This window comes from Triticum urartu, chromosome 3 (genome assembly GCF_003073215.2).
Source record: "Triticum urartu cultivar G1812 chromosome 3, Tu2.1, whole genome shotgun sequence".
NCBI lineage: Eukaryota > Viridiplantae > Streptophyta > Magnoliopsida > Poales > Poaceae > Triticum > Triticum urartu.
In genome coordinates this window covers 307,189,483-307,213,607 of record NC_053024.1, presented here as the reverse complement: position 1 = coordinate 307,213,607, position 24,125 = coordinate 307,189,483, and positions in this window count along the sequence as shown.

The window sequence follows — 24,125 nt, the reverse complement described above, 5'->3', positions numbered from 1 at the left end:
GACCGGAGCATGTAGAGCTAAGAACTCAAGGATTTGTCAAGAAAACCCTAAGGCAGGAGATATCAACTATGGAGAGATAGCTCATGGAAATGACAAGGGCAGAAACACGGTTATCCGTGATGCCATCGCCCGCTGATGCTATTATCACCGTGCTGAGTTAAGAATGCATTTGTTCAGAATGGATTGATGGAACAAGGCTGAAGGAGCACCTATTAGTAAGATGAAGTTTTAACCTTAGCCGGTGTATCACCACGATCTGGAGTAGTACATCAAGAAGTTTAAGGTGGAGCTCCATGAAAGCATATTAGACAAGGAAGCATTTCGTGAAGAACTCAGGAACCAAAAGCTGAAAGTAGCCAAGCTGGAGGAGCAAAACTTCGAGAAAACCAGAGATTCATCAGGAACTAGACCATGGTTCATGCCAAGGATGTTGAAACCAGAAGTTTGTAATGCAACTCCATAAATATTAAAGGACGTCACGAGAGACTTCGCATCAACAGAGTTGATCTGTCAAAAGAACTTAAGAAAGACAAGCATGATCGGAAGAAGCCATTGGAGGCATGAAAAAGGCTTGAAGAGTTTGAAGAGTTGATGATTTATTGACCTTTAGAAGACCAAACCCCTGTTATATACCTATGTTAGATGCGATGATTGTGAGCTGTCATTTGTTTGATGCTTTTTTCCGACAGCCACAATAAAATCTGTCTTTTCAAAACATTGTTTGTATTGTGTGTATCCCTCTCTATCTCTCTTATCTCACCCCAAACCCATGGACCCAATAGAGGATGAATGAAGATGAGCTTATATTTTCTAGACCGACGAGTCAGTTGGAGACAGACCGATGGATTCAGAACATGGAGGATCACATGAAGAATAACCCTATAGTTGGAAATGATATGACCCAGCATGCTCTTCAATGCTTTGAAAGAGGTGCCGCTACTTGGTGGAGGATGTACCAAACCATCAATGGATGGCAAGGAGTAACCACCTGGAGAGAATTAAAGTTGACTCTGCCAAAGTCTCAGCTTGTTTCCCAGAAATTGAAGCCTTATGGAAAGGATATGAAGAAAACTTGTGCATGCAAGCTTTGTGGAGAAATAGGACACAACCATAAAGAACACAAGGATGAGTGCCCTAATTGTGAAGGAAGTCACCCAGTTGAAGAATGCCCGACTAGGCATGTCACTTGTTTCTTGTGTGAAGGGACTACCCACTATCCTGCTCAGTGTCACATTTACCCCATGGTACGAAGAACCGTACAGCTGAAGAAAGAAGTAAAGAAAGGATCCCTTATGGAAATTTTAGAAGAAACCGTGATGAAGGAAGAGGTGGAGGACACACCTAAACAAGACCCGAGAAAACCCTGCACTAAGTCTTGCTATTCATGTGGAGAAGAAGGACACATCTCCCAAAATTGTTTGAATGGGGATCTAGTAGAATTCCCGACGGAGGAAGTAGCGTATGACCCACAGGAAATAGAAGCTCTGATTGGAATGGAAAAGACCAGGAAGAGAAACCGATTGGAGCCCAGGAGGAACCTGAGTCATATCACCTGTTACAGGTGCAAGGAGTCAGGGCACTACCTCAGCAGTTGCCCAAAAAGGAAACCTCGATACTTGTCAGAAGTAATATGTTTTAGTTGTAATAAAGCAGGGCACTTTGCCAGAGATTGTCCGAAGGAGAAAGAGACTTGTGATAAATAGTTGAGTTTGTAACAGAAGTAATATAGTAGTAGTAGTGGGAACATTTTCCTTTAAATTGAGTGTTGAGTTGAGGCATGTAATGGAAAAACAAGAGACTGCAATGATTTGAGAATTAATAAAGTTAACATCGTTGGTACGGATATGGATTCTATGAGTTGTTACTCTATGAAGAAGGATTTTGACCATTTTTGAGGATAAGAGAAATATGGTCTATGGAAGATTTGTGCATTTTAAGGGTGGTAGTACCCTGTAATGGATTTCGGACAAAAGGAATACAAGTTTTGTCTCGATATATGGGATACCCCAAGAGTATGTGGGATGAAGTGGGAGACTATCAGTTGTTTGGACCAAATGTGATCAAGGAGTCAGAAGAGAATGTTAAGTTGATTTGAGATAGACTGAAAGTAGCTCAGTCCAGGCAGAAGAGTTAGGTAGACTCAAAAACTCAAGGAGGTAGTCTATGAAATTTGAGACAGAGCATGCCTTCGCGTGTCCCCTATACAAGGAGTTAAATGGATTGGAGTTAAGGGAAAATTAGCCCCGAGATTTGTAGGAACATACCGAGTTTTGGAGCGTATGGGAGAAATGGCCAACAAGTTGGAGTCACTCGAAGGACTGTCAGGAGTTCATGATGTGTTTCACGTTTCCTAGTTGAAGAAGTGCCATGCAGAGATGGCCAATATTCCCCTATAAGGACGTTTGACCCTGGAAAGGATAATGATGTTCCACGAAGTGAATATGGACTTCATAAGTATAAGTTTTTATCTTGGTATGTGGGATATCCCACGAGGATGAAGAGATAAATTACTATTGGATATAAAGGAGGTATGATGTTGGAAATATGGATCAAGGGAAATTCCATGATGAGTCTGAGTAATCATGTCCTAGTTTTGGTGCCAATAGAAGGAAGGAAGACAATACAATTGGATGGATTTAAGAATACTAGGAAGTTGGAAGTTGGAATAATGAACAGATGCCCGATGATAAGTTCAAGGACTACAAGTGATGAGATGGGCCATAACCCACAGGCCCCAGGACCTGCCAAGAAGCAAGCACAATCTTGCTGAAGGAAAAACCCTGGAAGAAGTTACGATTTTTATCGATAGACGATTTTATAGGAGTAACGCAAAATCCTGAGAGTTGTGAAGGAACGATAGATGTTTGTCTAGCTTGCAGAATCTATGGATATATCCGAACTTGGTTCGTCGACAAGAGAAATTCTGCAATGCTTGTGAGGATGACCAAGTGTTAGTATGCGAGATTCGCTAAACTGTATACATGGTAATGATTTGGGTGCGGGATGGATTGATCACCATACCGACTTACTCTTATTATTTGCCTTGCTATATGGGATGGTAAATCTGAGTGACTTACCTATAGTAGAGAGACGACGATCAAGACCTGGTTTAAACCATAGAATGGTATAGGTATTTTTCCCTTGTACAAGGCAGCTTTGCCAACCGTAGGTTATACGGTGAGGATCAACCCAGACCCATTTCCTACAGGAGAAACCATAAATTGTTGACCACCATGAGATAATGATAGTTGTTTAGCATTGGCGCCAGACCCGTCAGCTAAGAAGACCCAATCTCGGAATAACCTTACCAAGAGGAAAGGACAGAAGAATTGAGGAAAAGGTTATGCCACTACCGAAATAGCCCAGATAAGGAATTATCCTCAAGATCTGAGAAGACCGACACTGTTAACACTATGGATGAAGTATATGAGTATTGATGGAACAAGTAACAATGCTTCTAAGGGTGGTAGCACCCCAGACACCGTGTGATGATCGATGGATTTTGAAGAGACCCCCAAACCCTAACCTTTTCTTTCTAGCCTCTCCGAATCTCGAGGACGAGATTCATTTTAAGGGTGGTAGGTTTGTAACATACCAAATTTTCAATTTGGAATGTTATACACTAGATCATCGTGCATAGCATATTTTCTTGCATTTTGGTCGATCCTAGAAATTTCACGCAACTCAAGGACCTTCGGAGAGAGTTGGAGATTTCGTTATTTTCATATTTGAGAGTTTTCTCGAATTTGAAAAGAGGATCATTTGATTTATTTATTTCATCTTCAAATATTTTTCCAATGTCAAAAATATGAGAGCGGGAATAATATGACTTTCCCAAAATATAGGAAAAATGAAGATTTAATAAATAGATCAAATTTTGTTTTCCTGTGTTTGTTTGCGTTTTATTTGGATAGGGAAAAATGCGCGTTTTCAAAAATTTGCATTTTAGGTCCGTAGAAAAGTTCATTTTGTTCGACTCATTTTTAGGAGTCGGGGAAAATTTACTTTACAAATTTTAGAGCCCGTTTAGATTTTCTTTTTCCTGTTTTTCTGCCCGCGAAATCAGTTAAAAAAATCCCGTAGCCGGCCGGGCCAAAGGCCCAGCTGGCCGCCGCTGCGCCCCAGCTCCTTGCGCGCCGCGCCAGGCGCAGGGGCCAGGAGGCCGCCGCCTCTTGTCTTAACCAAGTCCTTTTAGGACTAGGTTAGCCCTCCCCTTTTCCTTGTTTCGTTATTCCTAGTCCTACTCCGTTTACTCTTTTTCTTTCCTATTCCTACTCTATTTCTTGTCCCCTACCCCAAGTCTACTCTCCCCTCACCTATATAAATACCAACACCCCCCCCTCTCCTCACACCAAAACCCAAGCCCCTCTCCTCCCCAAGCCGCGCACCACCCCGCGCCCCTCACCGCGCCGTGCCCCACACTCGCCGCCGCCGTCCTTGTGCACCGCCGCCGCCGCCACCCTACGTCGTTGCCGCCGCCGCCTTACGCCGCCGTTCGCCGGAGCCCTTCGCCGAGGTTGCCCCGCGTCTCTTTTTCTCCCCTCGGATCGGTTTTTCTTATAAACCGTTCCGATTCTTTTCTTCTCATCCGATTCGTTATCTTTCCGGTTCTTTTGTAAACCGTCCGGTTTTCTAGATCGGTTTTCGTTCGGTTTTCTTTTCCGAAACCCTAGATCGGTTTTCCGTTTCTTTTCGATCTTTTTCTCCGAAAACCCTAGATCGGTTTTCGTTCTTCTTTCGGACCGTTCGTCTCAACGAATGTGATCACTGATTTTCCCCAGTTAACGACGCCCGTTTGTTTAACCGTTCGTCGCTTTCTTTTCGTCGGATTTATTCCGTGATCGCGATCTCAGATCCGATCTTCTTTCTAGTCTTTCTTCTCACTCGTTTATCGGAATCAGGTGATTCAAGCACCTGGAGTTTCGTCTCGAAACCGCCGTTCCGTCTAATCAACTTGAACAAGCTTTTTGCTACAGTAAAATTTGACCTAGTTTCAACTTGCTAGAACCGAGTTGTTTTTCCGCCGTTTGTTTTCCGGTTCTTTGTTCGGTTCGTTCTTTCTTTGCAACCGGAGTTCTTAAGTTGAACTTTCTGGTTCGTTCTCTTTTTCGAGTTTTCCCTGTGCATTAGTTGAGTGCTTATTGTATGCTTGTTGTTTGTCTGTGTTAGATCACCCGGATTGCGCCGCTTGTTACTTCGAATCCCTAGGACTCGCGGATCATCAGCAAGGCAAGTTCACACTTTGATCATACCTTTTCTACAACCCATGTTTTATTGCATTAGATCAATCCTCTCACATTGCATGATTAGGATCTAATTAAATTGTGGGATGGGAAGTAGATGAGGTAGTACCTATGACCTGTATTATTATGAAACCTTTGGGAGTTACTTCTACGTTTGCTTATTATGCCATGCTATGCTAGTAGACGTGGATTGGGTGAGTGATATCCATGACAGATGTGAGTGTTAAATTTTAATGGTTTATCTAAGGTGGCAACTTAAACACACATCTGGGTGGATTGAGGTACCTGGTTATTCTCGGATTGCCTGTCTAGGCACCGGGGTAGACCAGGATTGCCTGTTTTTATTTTGGACCGCCACCCAGGCTCAAAGGGATCATAAGATCTTTCATGCTAGAAACTTCCGTGTGCAGCCACAAGCCATTATGGGCTCTGGCATAGTTGACTAAGTCGTGCGAACTCTTACAGGGGTAGACTAGCAGATGTAGGGGATGTAGGTGGTACGGTCTACCCTAACGTAAGGTGCTAGCGCTTCTGAAAGACTGTGCCTCGGTCATCCGTCTTCTCAAACACCATGTAGTGCAAGAAACCAAACGGAGGCGATCGAGTCTTGTGGGGAAAAGTGTGCAAACCTCTGCAGAGTGTACAAACTAATCATGATTAGCCGTGTCCCCGGTTATGGACATCTTGAGTATCTAGTTCTTGGATTATCCTGTTGATCTCATCATGTTACTTTAAATGAATATTGTTGGGTTTAATGATGTTACTTAATTGGGATTGAGAATGCTATCAACCATTCTCAATGTTTAACAACCACCATGATAGTTAAATAAAATTTATTCCTTTGTAGTAGGGAAAAATTGGCTTTTCGCAAAAACCTTATAACCATAGAGCCTTTCCACCAGCCAAATATGCATGTAGTGATGATAGCCATTGTTCATCATTCTCTATGGTGTGAATTTGCCAGTACATTCAATGTACTGACCCGTTTCGGGCTGCAACGTCTCATGTTGCAGGTTTCTTACGACGAGTAAGTGATACGTTAGGGTTACGATTTCTACACTCAACTTTGCCGTTGGTGTTGATGGGAATCCACAACCTTGTTGCTTCCGCTATATGGATTGAGGTAATAGTATTTACGTTACTTTATACATGTGATTTACCTCTGTTATAAATCCTTCGAGTACTGTGTGTGTCAGCATACCGATCCAGAGGGATGACACTTAAGCACAGAGACTTGATCCATTCGGGTCAGGTCGCTACACCTGAAGAGGAAAGGGTGATGCGGCAAAGTAGCGTAAGTATTTCCCTTAGTTTTTGAGAACCAAGGTATCAATCCAGTAGGAGACTACATGCAAATCGCCTAGTACCTGCACAAACAATCAAGAACCTTGCAACCAACGTGATAAAGGGGTTGTCAATCCCTTCACGACCACTTGCAAAAGTGAGATCTGGTAAAGATAATAAGATAAATATTTTTGATATTTTTGTTGTATAGATTGAAAAGTAAAGATTGCAAAATAAATAGTAAACTAGAATTATAGATCGGAAACTTATATGATGTAAAGTAGACCCGGGGGCCATAGGTTTCACTAGTGGCTTCTCTCAAGATAGCATATATTACGGTGGGTGAACAAATTACTACCGAGCAATTGATAGAAAAGTGCATAGTTATGAGAATATCTAGGCATGATCATGAACATAGGAATCACGCCCGTGTCAAGTAGACCGAAACGATTCTGCATCTACTACTATTACTCCACACATCGACCGCTATCCAGCATGCATCTAGAGTATTAAGTTCATAAGAACGGAGTAACGCATTAGGCAAGATGACCTGATGAAGCGGGATAAAGTCAAGCAATATGATATAAACCCCGTATTTTTATCCTCGATGGCAACAATACAATACAATATGTGCCGGTTCCCTTTCTGTCACTGGGATCGAGCACCACAAGATTGAACCCAAAGCTAAGCACTTCTCCCATTGCAAGAAAGATCAATCCAGTAGGCCAAACTAAACCGATAATTCGAAGAGACTTGCAAAGATATCAAATCATGCATATAAGAATTCAGAGAAGAATCAAATATGTTTCATAGATAATCTTGATCATAAACCCACAATTCATCGGATCTCGGCAAACACACCGCAAAAAGTATTACATCGAATAGATCTCCAAGAACATTGAGGAGAACTTTCTATTGAGAACCAAAGAGAGAGAAGAAGCCATCTAGCTAATAACTATGGACCCGAAGGTATGTGGTAAACTACTCACACATCATCAGAGAGGCTATGGTGTTGATGTAGAAGCCCTCCGTGATCGAATCCCCCTCCGGCAGATCGTCGGAAAAGGCCCCAACATGGGATCTCACGGGTACAGAAGGTTGGGCGGTGGAAAAGTGGTTTCGTGGCTAACCTGGATGTTTTTAGGGTATATGAGTATATATAGGTGAAAGAAGTAGGTCGGTGGAGCTATGAGGGCCCCACGAGGGTGGGGGCGCGCCTACCCCCCTAGGCGCGCCCTCCGGCATCGTGGCCGCCTCGTTGCGTCTCTGACTTCCACTCCAAGTCTCCTGGATTGCATTTGTTCCAAGAAAGATCCTCACGAAGGTTTCGTTCCGTTTGGATTCCGTTTGATATTCCTTTTCTGTGAAACAATGAAATAGGCAAAAAAACAGCAATTTGCACTGGGCCTTCGGTTAATAGGTTAGTCCCAAAAATAATATAAAAGAGTATATTAAAGCCCATTAAACATCCAAAACAGATAATATAATAGCATGGAACAATCAAAAATTATAGATACGTTGGAGACGTATTAGCATCCCCAAGCTTAATTCCTGCTCGTCCTCGAGTAGGTAAATGATAAAAACAGAATTTTTGATGTGGAATGCTACCTAACATAATTTTCAATGAAATTCTCTTTATTGCGGCATGAATGTTTAGATCCAAAAGATTCTAGACAATAGTTTAATATTGACATAAAAATAATAAAACTTCAAGCATGCTAACCAAGCAATTATGTCTTATCAAAATAACATAGCCAAAGAAAGCTTATCCCTACAAAATCATGTAGTTTGGCCATGCTTCATTTTCGTCACACAAAATGCTCCCATCATGCACAACCCCGATGACAAGCCAAGAAATTATTTCATACTTAGCATTTTCAAACTCTTTCAACTTTCACGCAATATATGAGCGTGAGCCGCGGACATAGCACTATGGGTGTAATAGAATATGATGATGGAGGTTGTGTGAGAAGACAAAAAAGGAGAAAGTCTCACATTGACGCGGCTAATCAACGAGCTATGGAGATGCCCATCAAATGATGTCAATGCAAGGAGTATGGATTGCCATGCAACAGATGCACTAGAGCTATAAATATATGAAAGCTCCACAAAAGAAACTAAGTGGGTGTGCATCCAACTTGCTTGCTCGCGAAGACCTAGGGCATTTTGAGGAAGCCCATCATTGGAATATACAAACCAAGTTCTATAATCAAAAATTCCCACTAGTATATGAAAGTGACAAAATAAGTGACTCTCTATCATGAAGATCATGGTGATACTTTGAAGCACAAGTGTGGAAAAAGGATAGTAACATTGCCCCTTCTCTCTTTTCCTCTCATTTTTTTATTTGGGCCTTTTTTCTCTTTTTTTTATGGCCTCTTTTTTTCGTCCGGAATCTCATCCAGACTTGTGGGGGAATCATAGTCTCCATCATCCTTTCCTCACATGGGACAATGCTCTGATAATGAAACTCATCACACTTTTATTTACTTACAACTCAAGAATTACAACTCGATACTTAGAAAAAAAATATGACTCTATGTGAATGCCTCCAGCGGTGTACCGGGATGTGCAATGAATCAAGAGTGACATGTATGAAAGAATTTTGAAGGTGGCTTTGCCACAAATACGATGTCAACTTCATGATCATGCAAAGCAATATGACAATGATGGAGTGTGTCATAATTAACGGAACGGTAGAAAGTTGCATGGCAATATATCTCGGAATGGCTATGGAAATGCCATAATAGGTAGGTATGGTGGTTGTTTTGAGGAAGATATAAGGAGGCTTATGTGTGATAGAGCGTATCATATCACGGGGTTTGGATGCACCGGCGAAGTTTGCACGAACTCTCAAGGTGAGAAAGGGCAATGCACGGTACCGAAGAGGCTAGCAATGATGGAAGGGTGAGAGTGCGTATAATCCATGGACTCAACATTAGTCATAAAGAACTCACATACTTATTGCAAAAATCTACAAGTCATCAAAACCAAGCACTACGCGCATGCTCCTAGGGGGATAGATTGGTAGGAAAAGACCATCGCTCATCCCCGACCGCCACTCATAAGGAAAGCAATCAAAGAACACCTCATGCTTCAAATTTGTCACACAACGTTTACCATACGTGCATGTTACGGGACTTGCAAACTTCAACACAAGTACTTCTCAATTCCACAATTACTCAACTAGCACAACTCTAAGATTACCTTCTTTATATCTCAAAACAACTATCAAGTATCAAACTTCTCATAGTATTTAATGCACTCTATATGAAAGTTTTTATTATACCCATCCTGGATGCCTATCATATTAAGACTAATTTTATAGCCAAAGCAAATTACCATGCTATTCTAAAAGACTCTCAAAATAATATAAGTGAAGCATGAGAGATCAATAATTTCTACAAAATAAAACTACCACCGTGCTCTAAAAAGGTATAAGTGAAGCACTAGAGCAAAATTATCTAGCTCAAAAGATATAAGTGAAGCACATAGAGTATTCTAATAAATTCCGATTCATGTGTGTCTCTCCAAAATGTGTGTACAGCAAGGATGGTTGTGGTAAACTAAAAATCAAATACTCAAATCATATAATACGCTCCAAGCAAAACACATATCATGTGGTGAATAAAAATATAGCCTCAAGTAAAGTTACCGATAGACGAAGACGAAGGAGGGGATGCCTTCCGGGGCATCCCCAAGCTTAGGCTTTTGGTTGTCCTTGAATTTTACCTTGGGGTGCCTAGGGCATCCCCAAGCTTAGGCTCTTGCCACTCCTTATTCCAAAATCCATCAAATCTTTACCCAAAAACTTGAAAACTTCACAACACAAAACTCAACAGAAAATCTCATGAGCTCCGTTAGTGTAAGAAAACAAACTAGCACTTTAAGGTACTGTAATGAACTCATTTATTTATTTATATTGGTGTTAAACCTACTGTATTCCAACTTCTCTATGGTTTATACCCCCCGATACTAGCCATAGATTCATCAAAATAAGCAAACAACACACGAAAAACAGAATCTGTCGAAAACAGAACAGTCTGTAGCAATCTGGAGGTTTCGAATACTTCTGTAACTCGGAAAATTCTAAAAAATTAGGACGTCCTAAATAATTTGTATATTGATCTACTGCAGTTTTAATTAGTATTTTATCACTCTCTGGTAAAAAATGAAAAAAAATCGTGAGCGCATACTTTCTTTTTTATCAGCAAGATCAAACAACAATCACCCACGAAGATCCTAAAGGCTTTACTTGGTACAAACACTAACTAAAACACGAAAAACACAATCATAACATAGGCTAGATAAATTATTTATTACAAAACAGAAACAAAAAGTAAAGAACAAAAATAAAATTGGGTTGCCTCCCAACAAGCGCTATCGTTTAACGCCCCTAGCTAGGCATTGATAATTTCAATGGTGCTCACATGAAAGACAAGAATTGATGCACAAATAGAGCATCATGAAACATGTGACAAACACATCTAAGTCTAACATACTTCCTATGCATAGGCATCTTAAAGGCAAACAAATTATCATAGCAAGCAAAAACTAGCATATGCAAGGAAGCGGAAAGAAACAATAGCAATCTCAACATAACGAGAGGTAATTTAGTAACATGAAAATTTCTACAATCATATTTTCCTCTCTCATAATAATTACATGTGGGATCATAAGCAAATTAAACAAAATAGCTATCACATAAAATATTTTCAACACGATCCACATGCATGCAAAGTTGACACTCTTCCAAAATAGTGGGATATCATAATCTAAAGTCGTGACCTCTCCGAACCCTCTTTTATCAAAAACTTCATAAGATTGAAAATTCTCCAAATATGTGGGATATAAAGTTGACACTCTTCCAAACCCACTTTCAATATTATTGCAAACATTATTATCAATCTCATATTCATCATGGGGCTTAAATAAATTTTCAAGATCATAAGAAGAATCACCGCAATCATGATCATTGCAACAAATAGTAGTCAAAACAAAACTAGCATCCCCAAGCTTGAGGTTTTGCATGTCATTAACACAATTGTCATTAAGAGAATTTACAATAACATCATTACAAACATGGTTTTCATCGAAGGAACTATCAAGTCTGGGTGCAATAGCAACAATCTCATGTTTAATATAAGGAACTATAGCAAATTCATCTTCATAAATATTGGCATCATGGCCACAAGAATAGAAAGCATCATGTTCATCAAGGGGTATTTCAATCAAATCATCGGAATCATAATTATCTATAGATTCATGCATATCATTATTTTCTTCCAAAGCAGCGGTTATTCTTTCAATAAATTCTTTGACATAGACATTATGAGCATAGTTTTCATAGCAATATTTAAGTATGTCAAAAAATTTAGATTCGTAGAGAGTAATATCATACTTTTCAATCAAAGAAGCAACTTCATAAGCACCCTTAAAAGCAACAAATTCTTCAATTTGTTTGATACCATAGTAACTATAAACACCCTTTGCATAAGAAGATAAGATTTCATTATCATTGAACTCACATAGGTAGGGGAGGTGTTTTTTAGGGTTCTTAGAGCAACAAGTAAAATCATAAATTTCACAACGATTCCAAGCATAACACAACAATCTGTTTATTTGATCCCATAAGAGTCTCCCTTTTTCAGACAAACGGTGACGCACAAAATGAGCATGCTCATCTAAAGATTTCCCATCAACTAGGCTAGTTGGGGTTTCAGCACAAGCGCATAAGGATCGAAGATGATCCAAGTAGAACACTTTAAGTGGATCCATATCAATAGATTTTTAGCAAGCAAATGGAAGGCACATGGAAACACAAACAAAGATACATACGGGAAGAACGTGAAGAAAAGGCAAAGGTGAAGTGGGGGAGAGGAAAACGAGAGTCAAATGGCAAATAATGTAATGCGAGGGAGAAGAGTTTATGATGGGTACTTGGTATGTCTTGACTTGAGCGTAGATCTCCCCGGCAACGGCGCCAGAAATCCTTCTTGCTACCTCTTGAGCATGTGTTGGTTTTCCCTTGAAGAGGAAAGGGTGATGCAGCAAAGTTGCGTAAGTATTTCCCTCAGTTTTTGAGAACCAAGGTATCAATCCAGTAGGAGACTACACGCAAATCGCCTAGTACCTGCACAAACAATCAAGAACCTTGCAACCAACGTGATAAAGAGGTTGTCAATCCCTTCACGGCCACTTGCAAAAGTGAGATCTAGTAAAGATAATAAGATAAATATTTTTGGTATTTTTGTTGTATAGATTGAAAAGTAAAGATTGCAAAATAAATAGTAAACTACAATTATAGATCATAAACTTATATGATGTAAAGTAAACCCGGGGACCATAGGTTTCACTAGTGGCTTCTCTCAAGATAGCATATATTACAGTGGGTGAACAAATTACTGCCGAGCAATTGATAGAAAAGCGCATAGTTACGAGAATATCTAGGCGTGAACATAGGCATCACGTCCATGTCAAGTAGACCAAAATGATTCTGCATCTACTACTATTACTCAACACATCGACCGCTATCCAGCATGCATCTAGAGTATTAAGTTCATAAGAACGGAGTAACGCATTAGGCAAGATGACCTGATGTAGAGGGATAAACTCAAGCAATATGATATAAACCCCATCTTTTTATCCTCGATGGAAACAATACAATACATGCCTTGCTGCCCCTGCTGTCACTAGGAAAGGACACCACAAGATTGAACCCAAAGCTAAGCACTTCCCCCACTGCAAGAAAGATCAATCTAGTAGGCCAAATTAAACCGATAATTCGAAGAGACTTGCAAAGATATGAAATCATGCATATAATAATTCAGAGAAGAATCAAATATTGTTCATAGATAATCTTGATCATAAACCCACAATCCATCGGATCTCGGCAAACATACCGCAAAAAGTATTACATCGAATAGATCTCTAAGAACATCAAGAAGAACTTTGTATTGAGAACCAAAGAGAGAGAAGAAGCCATCTAGCTAATAACTATGGACCCGAAGGTCTATGGTAAACTACTCACACATCATCGGAGAGGCTATGGTGTTGATGTAGAAGCCCTTCGTGATCGAATCCCCCTCGGGCAGATCGCCGGAAAAGGCCCCAAGATGGGACCTCACGGGTACAGAAGGTTGTGGCAGTGGAAAAGTGGTTTCATGGCTCCCCTGGATGTTTTCAGGGTATAAGAGTATATATAGGCGAAAGAAGTAGGTTGGTGGAGCTACGAGGGGCCCACAAGGGTGGGGGCGCGCCCTCCTACCTCGTGGACGCGTCATTGCGTCTCTGACTTCCACTCCAAGTCTCCTGGACTGCGTTTGTTCCAAGAAAGATCCTCGCAAAGGTTTCGTTCCGTTTGGATTCCGTTTGATATTCCTTTTCTGCGAAACACTGAAATAGGCAAAAAAACAGCAATTTGCACTGGGCCTTCGGTTAATAGGTTAGTCCCAAAAATAATATAGAAGAGTATATTAAAGCCCATTAAACATCCAAAACGTATAATATAATAGTATGGAACAATCAAAAATTATAGATACGTTGGAGACGTATCACTTACCTTTTAGCCTTCCCTTATGATGAGAGAGGGGCAAACATATAGTTTTTTGTTTCATGTATTCGGTGCAAAACTCGACCACCTCCTCCGCGGTATAACCTTGTAGGATACTTGCCTTTGGATGGTTTCGGCTCCGATAAAAGCACTTCACTATTCCCATGAACGGCTCGAAGGGATACATGTTGCGAAGAAACACAGGACCATAATACTTTATCTCGTCGACAAGGTGCACAGTGAGATGGACCATGACATCAAAGAATGACAGTGGGAAAAACATCTCTAGGTTGGACAATATTCTTGCAATATCATCTTAAATATGATCCAACTCTTCAGGATCTACAACTTTCTGCCATAGTTGGTTGAAGAAATCACAGAGGTCAATAAGTGTGTTTCTTATATCTTTGTCCATCAGATTCCTGATGGACACCAGGAGGATTTGTGTCAACATTACATGGCAATCATGTGACTTCATGTGTCCCAACTTCATTTTACCTGAGCTCACATCCATGAGACTTCCGATGTTTGCGCAGTAGGAAGAGGGTGTCTTAACTGACAACAAATAGGTGAAGAATTGTCTTGCTTCTTTTGTACTAAAATTGTAACTCTGGCGAGCTTTGAAGAATTTGTCATCATCTTCTGCTTCACTCTTGCGTTTTGATTGATCAGCAAGCATATCGTGCCGTGAACCATCACCATCCTTTCTTTTACCTTTAATCTTGAGCAAAGTACCAAGGATGCTTTCACATACGTTCTTCTCTACTTGCATGACATTGATGCAATGACGTACACGTAGAATCTCTCAGTAAGGTAATTTCCAGAACACCGATTTCTTCTTAAACACTTGACCCTTGGGTGTTTGTTTCACCGTCAAAGGGTGGTTCTTGCCAAGCACAACATTAATTTTTTTAGCCATGTTTTGGACCACCCCCCCTTCATAGGGTCTTGGTCCCACACATGCCTCTGTCGTACCATCAAATTCATCTTTCATCTTTTGGTACGGGTGAGTTTTTCGGAAGAACCTACGATGACGCAAATACACGGTTTTGTGCGAGTTGGGAAGTCTTCTGCTAGCTGTCCTATCCATGCATGTGACACACCCTACATCTCCCTTTGTTTTTTGCCCCGATGTGTGATACATCTCCAACGTATCTCTAATTTATGAAGTATTCATGCTGTTATTTTATCATTCATGGATGTTTTACAATCATTTTATAGCAACTTTATATCATTTTTGGGACTAACCTATTGACCCAGTGCCTAGTATCAGTTTCTATTTTTTGCTTGTTTTTTACATCGCAGAAAATCAATATTAAACGGAGTCCAAACACCGCGAAACTTTTTGTGGATTTTTTATGGACCGAAAGGAACCCAATGGGCCAGAGCTGCACCTGGGGGTACCCCAAGGGGGGCACAACCCACCAGGGTGCGCCAGGGCCCCCTGGCGTGCCCAGATGGGTTGTGCCCACCTTGGTGGCCTCCCGCACACCTTCTTTGCACTATAAATTCCCAAATATTCCGAAACACCTTGGGGTTAACCTAGATCAGAAGTTCCGCCGCTGCAGGGCTTCGTAGCCACCGAAAACCAATCTAGACCCGTTCTGGCACCCTGCCGGAGGGGGGAATCATCTCCGGTGGCCATCTTCATCGTCCCGACGGCCACCACGATGAGGAGGGAGTAGTTCACCCTCGGGGCTGAGGGTTTGTACCAGTAGCTATGTGTTTTATCTCTCTCTCTCTCTCTTGTGATCTATATCATGGGCTTTGTTAATATAGTCGGATCATATGATGTTTCTCCCCTCTATACTCTTGTTGTGATGAATTGAATCTTTACCCTTTGAAGTTTTGTCAGGTCGGATTGAATATTCAGAGATGAGAACAAATGATATATGTCTTGAGGTATGAATACTTCAGGTGACAATTGGGTTATCTTATTGATTCACTTGATATATGTTATGGCATTCAACTCGCGGATTCCCGCGGTGATATTGGGGTAATCTATGCATAGGGGTTGATGCACATTTTTCTCTGACGGAAACTTCAGGGTCTCTTTATAGTTCTTTGTGTGGATTGATTATTATGAATATGAATATGCTTTAGTGTTACTCTAGTATGAACTCTAGGATAGATCGAACGGAAACAATAGCTTTGTGTTATTTTAGTATGAACTATTGAATAGATCAATTGGAAAGAATAGCTTTGAGGTGGCTTCGCACCCTACAAACAATTCCTACCTTTTGTTCTCCGCTAATAGGAACGAGGGAGTGATTCTTTGTTGTACTTTGAGGGTTAATCATATGATCCAACTATGTTAGCACTGTTGGGAGATTGCACTAGCGAAAGTATGGACCCTAGGCCTTGTTTTTAAGCATTGCAATATTATTTTCATGCATGTTTACTATTTGATACCTTGCTGTTTTTATTTATTAAGATTATAAAAATACATTTCTACCATCCATATTAAACTTTTATCACCATCTCTTTGCCTAACTAGTGCACCTATACAATTTGCCATTGTATTGGGTGTGTTGGGGACACAAGAGATTTCTTATATTTGGTTGCAGGGTCGTTTGAGAGACACCATCTTCATCCTACACCTCTCACGGATTGATAAACCTTAGGTCATCCACTTGAGGGAAAATTGCTACTGTCCTACAAAACTCTGTGCTTGGAGGCCCAACACGTGTCTACAAGAATAAAGATGCATAGTAGACATCAAGCTCTTTTCTGGCGCCATTGCCGGGGAGGTGAGTGCTTGAAGGTATATCTTTAGATCTTGCAATTGAATCTTTTAGTTTCTTGTTTTATCACTAGTTTGGTTTATAAAAGAAAACTACAAAAAAATGGAATTTAGGTTGCATCATGTTATTGATCATCTTTAAAATATCTTTCTTGAAAATGATGGATCAAAAAATTGTGCTCAATTGTTAGAAGAAGAAGTCAATAAAATTCTTAGCACAGAATATTTGAATGATGAGCATGACTCCAATGTTGTTAGTGTGAATTCTTTGAATATCCATGATGCTAATTATATGCAAAGCTACAAGCTTGGGGATGCTATATTTGATGAAGATGATTTTTTAGTCCCCCAAGTTTTGATAAGAAAATTTATTATGATGAAAGCATGCCTCCTATTTATGATGATTATATTGATGAAAGTGGATTTGGAGAGGACATGACTTTATTTAATGATGAATCCACTATTTTGGAAGAGGCTTCAATTGACTATGATAACAAAGTTACTATCTATGATGATTATGGTGATGACATGTTTGCTATAAATAATAATGACAACCATGGAACTTGTCATTATGATTTTAATTTTCACTCACATGATAGTTATTTTGTTGAGTTTGCTCCCACTACTATTCATGAGAATAAATTTGCTTATGTGGAGAGTAATAAGATTTCTATGCTTATGCATCATGAGAAGAATGATTTATGTGATAGTTACATTGTTGAATTCATTCATGGTGCTACTAAAAATTATTATGAGAGAGGAACATTTGCTTGTAGGAGTTGCAATAATATCAAATTTCCTCTTTATGTGTTGAAAATCTTGAAGTTATGCTTGTTTTACCTTCCTATGCTAGTTGATTCTTGTTCCCATAAGTTGTTTGCTCACAAAATCCCTATGCATAGGAAGTGGGTTAGCCTTAAATGTGCTTGCCATGTGCTTCATGATGCTCTCTTTATGTTTCAATTCTTATCTTTTATGCGAGCATCATTGAAATCATCATGCCTAGCTTAAAAGGCATAAAAGAAAAGCGCTTGTTGGGAGACAACCCAACACTTTTACCTAATGTTTTTATGTGTTAACATGATTAATATACTATAGTAATTATGTTTTATTGCTTTAGTTTCAATAAAGTGCCAAGTAAAGCCTTTAGGATCTTGTTGGGTGATAGTTACTTCGATCTTGCTGAAAAACAGAAACTTTTGCGCTCACGAAAATAATTATAGTTTTTAACAGAAGAGTGATTTTGAGTTGATTCTTTTCGCAGAAGTTTAATATACAATTTTCTCACGTGTTCCTAATGTTTCATAATTTTTGGAGTAGTATAAGTATGGTTGGAGTACAGATTACTACAGACTGTTTTTTTTTGACAGATTCTGTTTTCAATGCATAGTTTGCTTGTTTTCTAGTTTCTATGGCTTATATTGCTCAATATAAATTGTAGAGATGATATTATACAGTAGGAATTGTGTGAGAACAATTATGAATCTTGTCTTTGGCAGTACTAAAAGTGGAATGGTTTGCTCTTTATCATACTAACCTATCTCACAAAGTTCCGTTAAGTTTTGTGTGATTGAAGTTTTTCTAGTTTTGGGTGAGATGTTGATATGAGGAGAATAAAGAGTGACAAGACCCTAAGCTTGGGATGCCCAAGTCACCCCAATGTAATATTCAAGGAATATCCAACACTACAAAAAAGACACATCCGTGACATTTTGGGCCGAACGAAAAAAAATTCTGTCATACATATGACACTTCTATGACGATAATTGTGACAAAACCCGGTATCATCATAGATGTGGTGGGCTCCTACTTCTATGACAAAAAATCATGACAGAAAATGGGATTTTCGCCCTGGGCGGGCCGGAGACACAGCTGCATGACATTCTTTGGGCCGTCCATGATGGAAAAAACCGTGGTAGAAGCGAGGGCGAGGAAAATTTCAGGGAGTTCCCGGTTACGGTGGGAGGTCGGGGCCGAGCGATGCGCGCTTCTCTCATACACGTACGCGCATGTGTGCGAGGCGTTGGCTCTAACTGAACCCGAGCGAGGCGTTGGTCTCTAACTGAACCCGAGCGATTGCACTGCAGGCTATGCGTTACTGAACCCGAGCGATCGATCGATGGCTGTTAACCGAACCCGATCGAGCGATTCCTTCGCTACTGCTGCTAATTGAAGCCGATCGATGCTGCCTCTAGATCAACAGTGAGTGTTGCGGGGGGGTGGATGAACAGTTCCCGGTTGGGGTGGATGAACAGGACCCCATGGTGTTGCCTCTGGATGAACAGGGCCCCGATCGATCGAGCCGGTTGGGGCTGGATGAATAGGACCCCGTGGAGGGCTGGATGAACAGGACCACCCCGTGGAGGGCTGGATGAACAGGACCACCCCGTGGAGGGCAGGATGAACAGTAGACCGTGGAGGGGGGGTTGAACAGGAGTCCGTGGAGAGGGCTGGTTGAACAGTAGCCGGTGGAGTAGCGCGCGGTGGAGGCTGGATGAACAGGAGCCCGTGGATGAACAGTCGCAGGTGGAGGCTGGAGGAGGTCGACGGTGGATGAACAGTAGCTCGTGGAGGCTGGAGGGGTCGACGGTGGAGATGAACAGTATCCCGTGGAGTCCCGTTTTGCGGTACGCCACACCCCTCCCGATGAACAGGACCCCCGTTTCGACCGTAGCGCTCCAACACAAGTCTGTTTCGTCCGTTTTGCGGTACGCCACACCCCTCCCGATCAACAGGACCCCTGTTTCGACCGTAGGAGGTCCGTTTCCTCCGTTTTGCGGTATGCCAGACCCCTCCCGATGAACAGGATGCCGTTTCGAACGTGGCCGGTCGAACACAAGGTTGTTTCCTCCGTTCTACGGTACGCCAGGCCTCGTTTCCATCGCCTGTTCCGTCCAAGCCCTCCCGATGAACACGACGCATTCCGTTGCCTCCCCATGAACACGACGCATTCTGTTGCCTCCCCATGAACACGACGACGACGTTGTTTCTCCGTTCCGACCCAGCCATGTACACGAGTCCTGGCCGTACGTATGCGCGAGTAGGCGTTCGAGACATCGCCCGTATGTACACATACGTGGCCGTCTTTTCTTTCTTGCACCCTGGCCGCCTCTACTAAGACACGTGCGTGCCTCTACATCCACCAGTATATATGTACGTACATGTTCGCGACCAGAATGACAACGCTACGTATGCTTCGACCAGGTGGGTCCTGACTGTCAGGCACTTCCTTGTGTGCGAAGATGTAGCTGGTGGGTCCCAGCAGTCAGGGGGGTGAAATATGGTGGCCTGTCCGATGGGTCCCCGCTGTCAGGTGGAGGAATAATTATTTTGCACGTAATAAGGAGGCACTTCCTTGCTGCGGCCGTGGACCCAGCTGTCAGCCTCTCCACGTACAGTCCACGTCCGATGGAAGCCATTCCTTGACCACGTTGACCATGCCGCGCCGAGAGCACCAGGGCGGTGGACGACGGCGAGGCCTAGGAAGGGGACGACGCGGAGCCAGGGAAGACGCTGCAGAATAACAGGGGTGTGGGTGAGTAGAGGGATGGCCTGGCCAGCGGTGGGAGTAGTAGGGGGCAGTGAGGCCTCCGCCACATCGCAGCCGGCCACGGGAGGCAGGAGCATGAGGCACGACCGGTGCTGGTTTGGGCGGCTGGAGCAAGAAGACCAGAGGTTGAAGAAGCACTACGGTCGTTGGATGGACATCGTACGGTCACTGGAGCTAGAATCGTGCATATTGACTAAGTTGACAAAGCCCTCCATCCCCATCAACTTAGTAGGCCCACAAGTCAGCTTGCCACTATACTGGGTCCCAGCTAACAGGGGGAGTATTCATTTTTTTGTGCGTAATAAGGAGGCACTTCCTTGCATGCGAAGATATAGCTGGTGGGTCCGAGCTGTCAGCGGCGGTAACGTTTTTCTCGCGAAATACAGAGGCCCTTTCGGTGGGTCCCTGATGTCAGGTGGAGGAATCATTATTTTGCGCGTAATAAGGAGGCATTTCCTTGCGTGCGGCCATGGACCCAGTTGTCGGCCTCTCCACGTAAAGTCCACTTCAGATGCATGTCGGTCGTTGACCATGTTGACCAGGCCGCGTCGAGAGCACCAGGGCGGTGGACGACAGCGAGGCCTAGGAAGGGAACGACACGGAGGCAGGAAAGACTCGGCAGTTCTGTCCCACGCGGAGGGGAGTACGACTGTATGAGGGTTTACTGGTTCGTCTGCCGTCGCCGGAGAATAACAGCAGGTGTGGGTGAGTAGAGGGATCACTAGGCCAGCGATGGGAGTACGGTGGGGCGGTGAGGCCTGCACGACAGCAGTGCCGGTCGCGGGGAGGAGGGAGCAGGCAGTCCCACGGCGCCTGTTTGAGCAGCTGGAGCAGGAAGAGCAGAGATTGAAGAAGCACGACGACCATTGGATGGCCATCCAACAGTCACTTCTTGTGTGTCAACCTTTTTTTAGGAAAGCCTCAAATCTGTGGAAAACAGCATATAGCCCATCTGCCATTATTTCTAATAATTTACAGCCCATTTGCTAATTATTAAGGTTTTTTTGGAGCCCATATTCTTTTTGTTAGCATTACAGCCCATATTGTGGCCACGGTTAAAACAATTTACGAAATTTTGCATATTTCGGTGCGGTCCGAACTGTTTTTAATCCCAAAATTTCGACTCACATTCAAACTGATTTTAAAAATAAATGTATATCAATATAAAATCCAACAAATTCTTCACGCATAAAAATTAATGTAATTTCAAATCTCAAAATGAAAAAAAGATATTTGAAACTAATTGCTGGTTTGATGTGTTTTAAAAATGTACAGCCCATTTCTCATTACTGATGGGCCATTTTCTCGGCCAGCCGAATGAAAGCTCTCCTCATCTTGAAAGATTTGTAGCCCAATAGGCCTGACAAAGCGACTTACTTGGCAAATCACAAAAAAACTGGGTTGTGGCTGTGGACCCAGTTGTCAACCTCTCCACGTACAGTACTCTTCCGATGGAATGTCGTTGACCACGTTGACCACGCCGCACCGAGAGCACCAAGGCGGTGGACGACGGCGAGCCCTAGGAAGGGGACGATGCGGAGCCGGGGAAGACGCGGCAGTGGATGCCCACGCGGAGAGGAGTACGAGGATTCACTGGTTCGGCTGTGGTGTGAGTCTGTCGTCGCCGCAGGGCCTGGCTAGCGGTGGGAGTAGTAGGGGGCGATGAGGCCTCATCGGCAGCACAGCCAGCCACTGGAGGCAGGAGCAGGCGTTCTCCCCGGTGCTGGTTTGGGTGGCTGGTGCAAGAAGAGCAGCGATTGAAGTAGCAGCAAGACCGTTCGATTCAAATCCAACGGTTACTGCTGCTAGAATCGTTTGTTGACTAAGTTGACAAGCCCTGCGTACGCGTCAACTTAATAGGCCCACAGATCAGCCTCCCAACCGGTGCGCCCCAGATGTTAGTGGGAGGAATCATTTTTTTCGTGTAATAAGGAGGCAGTTGATTGCGTGCGGCCAGGCCAGCGGAGGGAGTAGGGTGGGCCGGGGAAGCCTGCGCGGCATCACAGCGGGCCACAAGAGGAGGGAGCAGGCAGTCCCGCCGGTGCTAGTTTAGGCGGCTGGAGCAGGAAGATCAGAGATTGAAGAAGCACGTCGGCCGTTCGATGGACATCCTACACTAACTGCTGCTAGAATTGTGTGTTCACTGAGAAAGCCATCCGTAAACAAGTCAGCCTCGAAATCTGTGGTGTGCACAGCCCATTTGCTATTATTGTTATAATTTTTACTCATTTTCTAATTCATATGGAATTTATTGCAGCCCGTTTTCCATTTTTAGAATTGCTGACGATTTTCTGGTCAGTACCAGGGTCAAAAAATTAACTAAATATGTGGGAAATTTTGAAAATTCGCAATTTTTTGCTGGGGAACAAAATATTCTTAATCCAAAAATTAATAGCCATACTAAAACAAATTTAAAAATAAATTAGTACTATGTCATGTTAAATCCAATGAAATACGTATAAGATATCAGTGAAGAACGAAAACAAAAAAAGAAACTTATATCCCATTTGCTATAAATTTTTTGGAATTTTCAACCCCTTTTGATATTACTTTTAAAAAACATTGACCATACTCTTAAGCCAGGCCGGAATGCATCCCTCCTTGTCTTGAAAGATTTGCAGCCCAGTAATTCGGAGAAAACAAATAGGCCTAGCTTGGGTATTCTTCAAAAAGAAATACTGGGCTGCCTATTTTCCCAAAGAACTGCTGCATGAGCATTTAGCTTTATTTATTTATTTATTTACTTATTTATGTTTAGGGGACCATGAGTATGTACCTGGGTCGGATTCATGTGAGAGCCTCCCTTCCAGTTAATTATGGGCTTCTCTATTGGGCCTTCTTCAATGGGCTGCATGTTATCAACAAGTGGAAAATGTGTTCCGAGTTTCAAAACAAAATATGTTCCGTATGATAAATAGTATGCGCTACGTACGGTACGGGGCACTAAAGGATCGAACTGTGCAACGACTTCCAAAACATTGTGTTTGTCGTTCTAACAATACATTTATTCAACCAACAAACAAAATATACTACTGATTGTACATTGAAAACAACAGCAACAACAACCAGGGCTGGGGGTGCAAGAGAAGCAGTAAGCAGGCCAGAAGAGTGAAGACGCAGCTCTCTCTTCCAAACCAAACATCAGCCATCATTACAAAAGGGCTACCAAAAAAGAACAAGTGTATGCATCAAACTAAATAAAGATCCTACTACACCAAGTGTACGCATCTAACTAACTGGCCCAGTTAGACGTTACTATTTTTTTCGAAACGGAGGCAAAAGAATTGCCTCGTCGATTAATTAAGAAGAAGAGAATTGCCCGATTAATCTACGGAAAACCAGGCTAAAACCAAAGACGTTACTATTTATTAAGCTGCAGTGGAGTCGCAGATGGAGAGGAGTGGGAAACTTCACTGGTTTGGGTGCGCGGCAGCACAGCCGCGGTGCCGCCCATGGGAGATAGGAGCGAGAACAGAGGTTGAAGAAGGAGCACGGCCGTTGGATTAACATCCAACGGTCCAGCTGCTAGAATCATTTGTTGATTAAGTTGACAAAGCCGTGCGTACACGTCCGCTTAGTAGGCCCACAAGTCAGTCACCAAATCTGACGGGTCCCAGCTGTCAATGGGATGAATAATTTTTTCGCAAAACAAGGGGGCACTTCCTTCCGTGCAAAGATACAGCCGGTGGGTCCCAGCTGTCAGGTGGAGGAAACATTTTTTCAGCTTAATAAGGAGGAACTTTCCTTACGTGC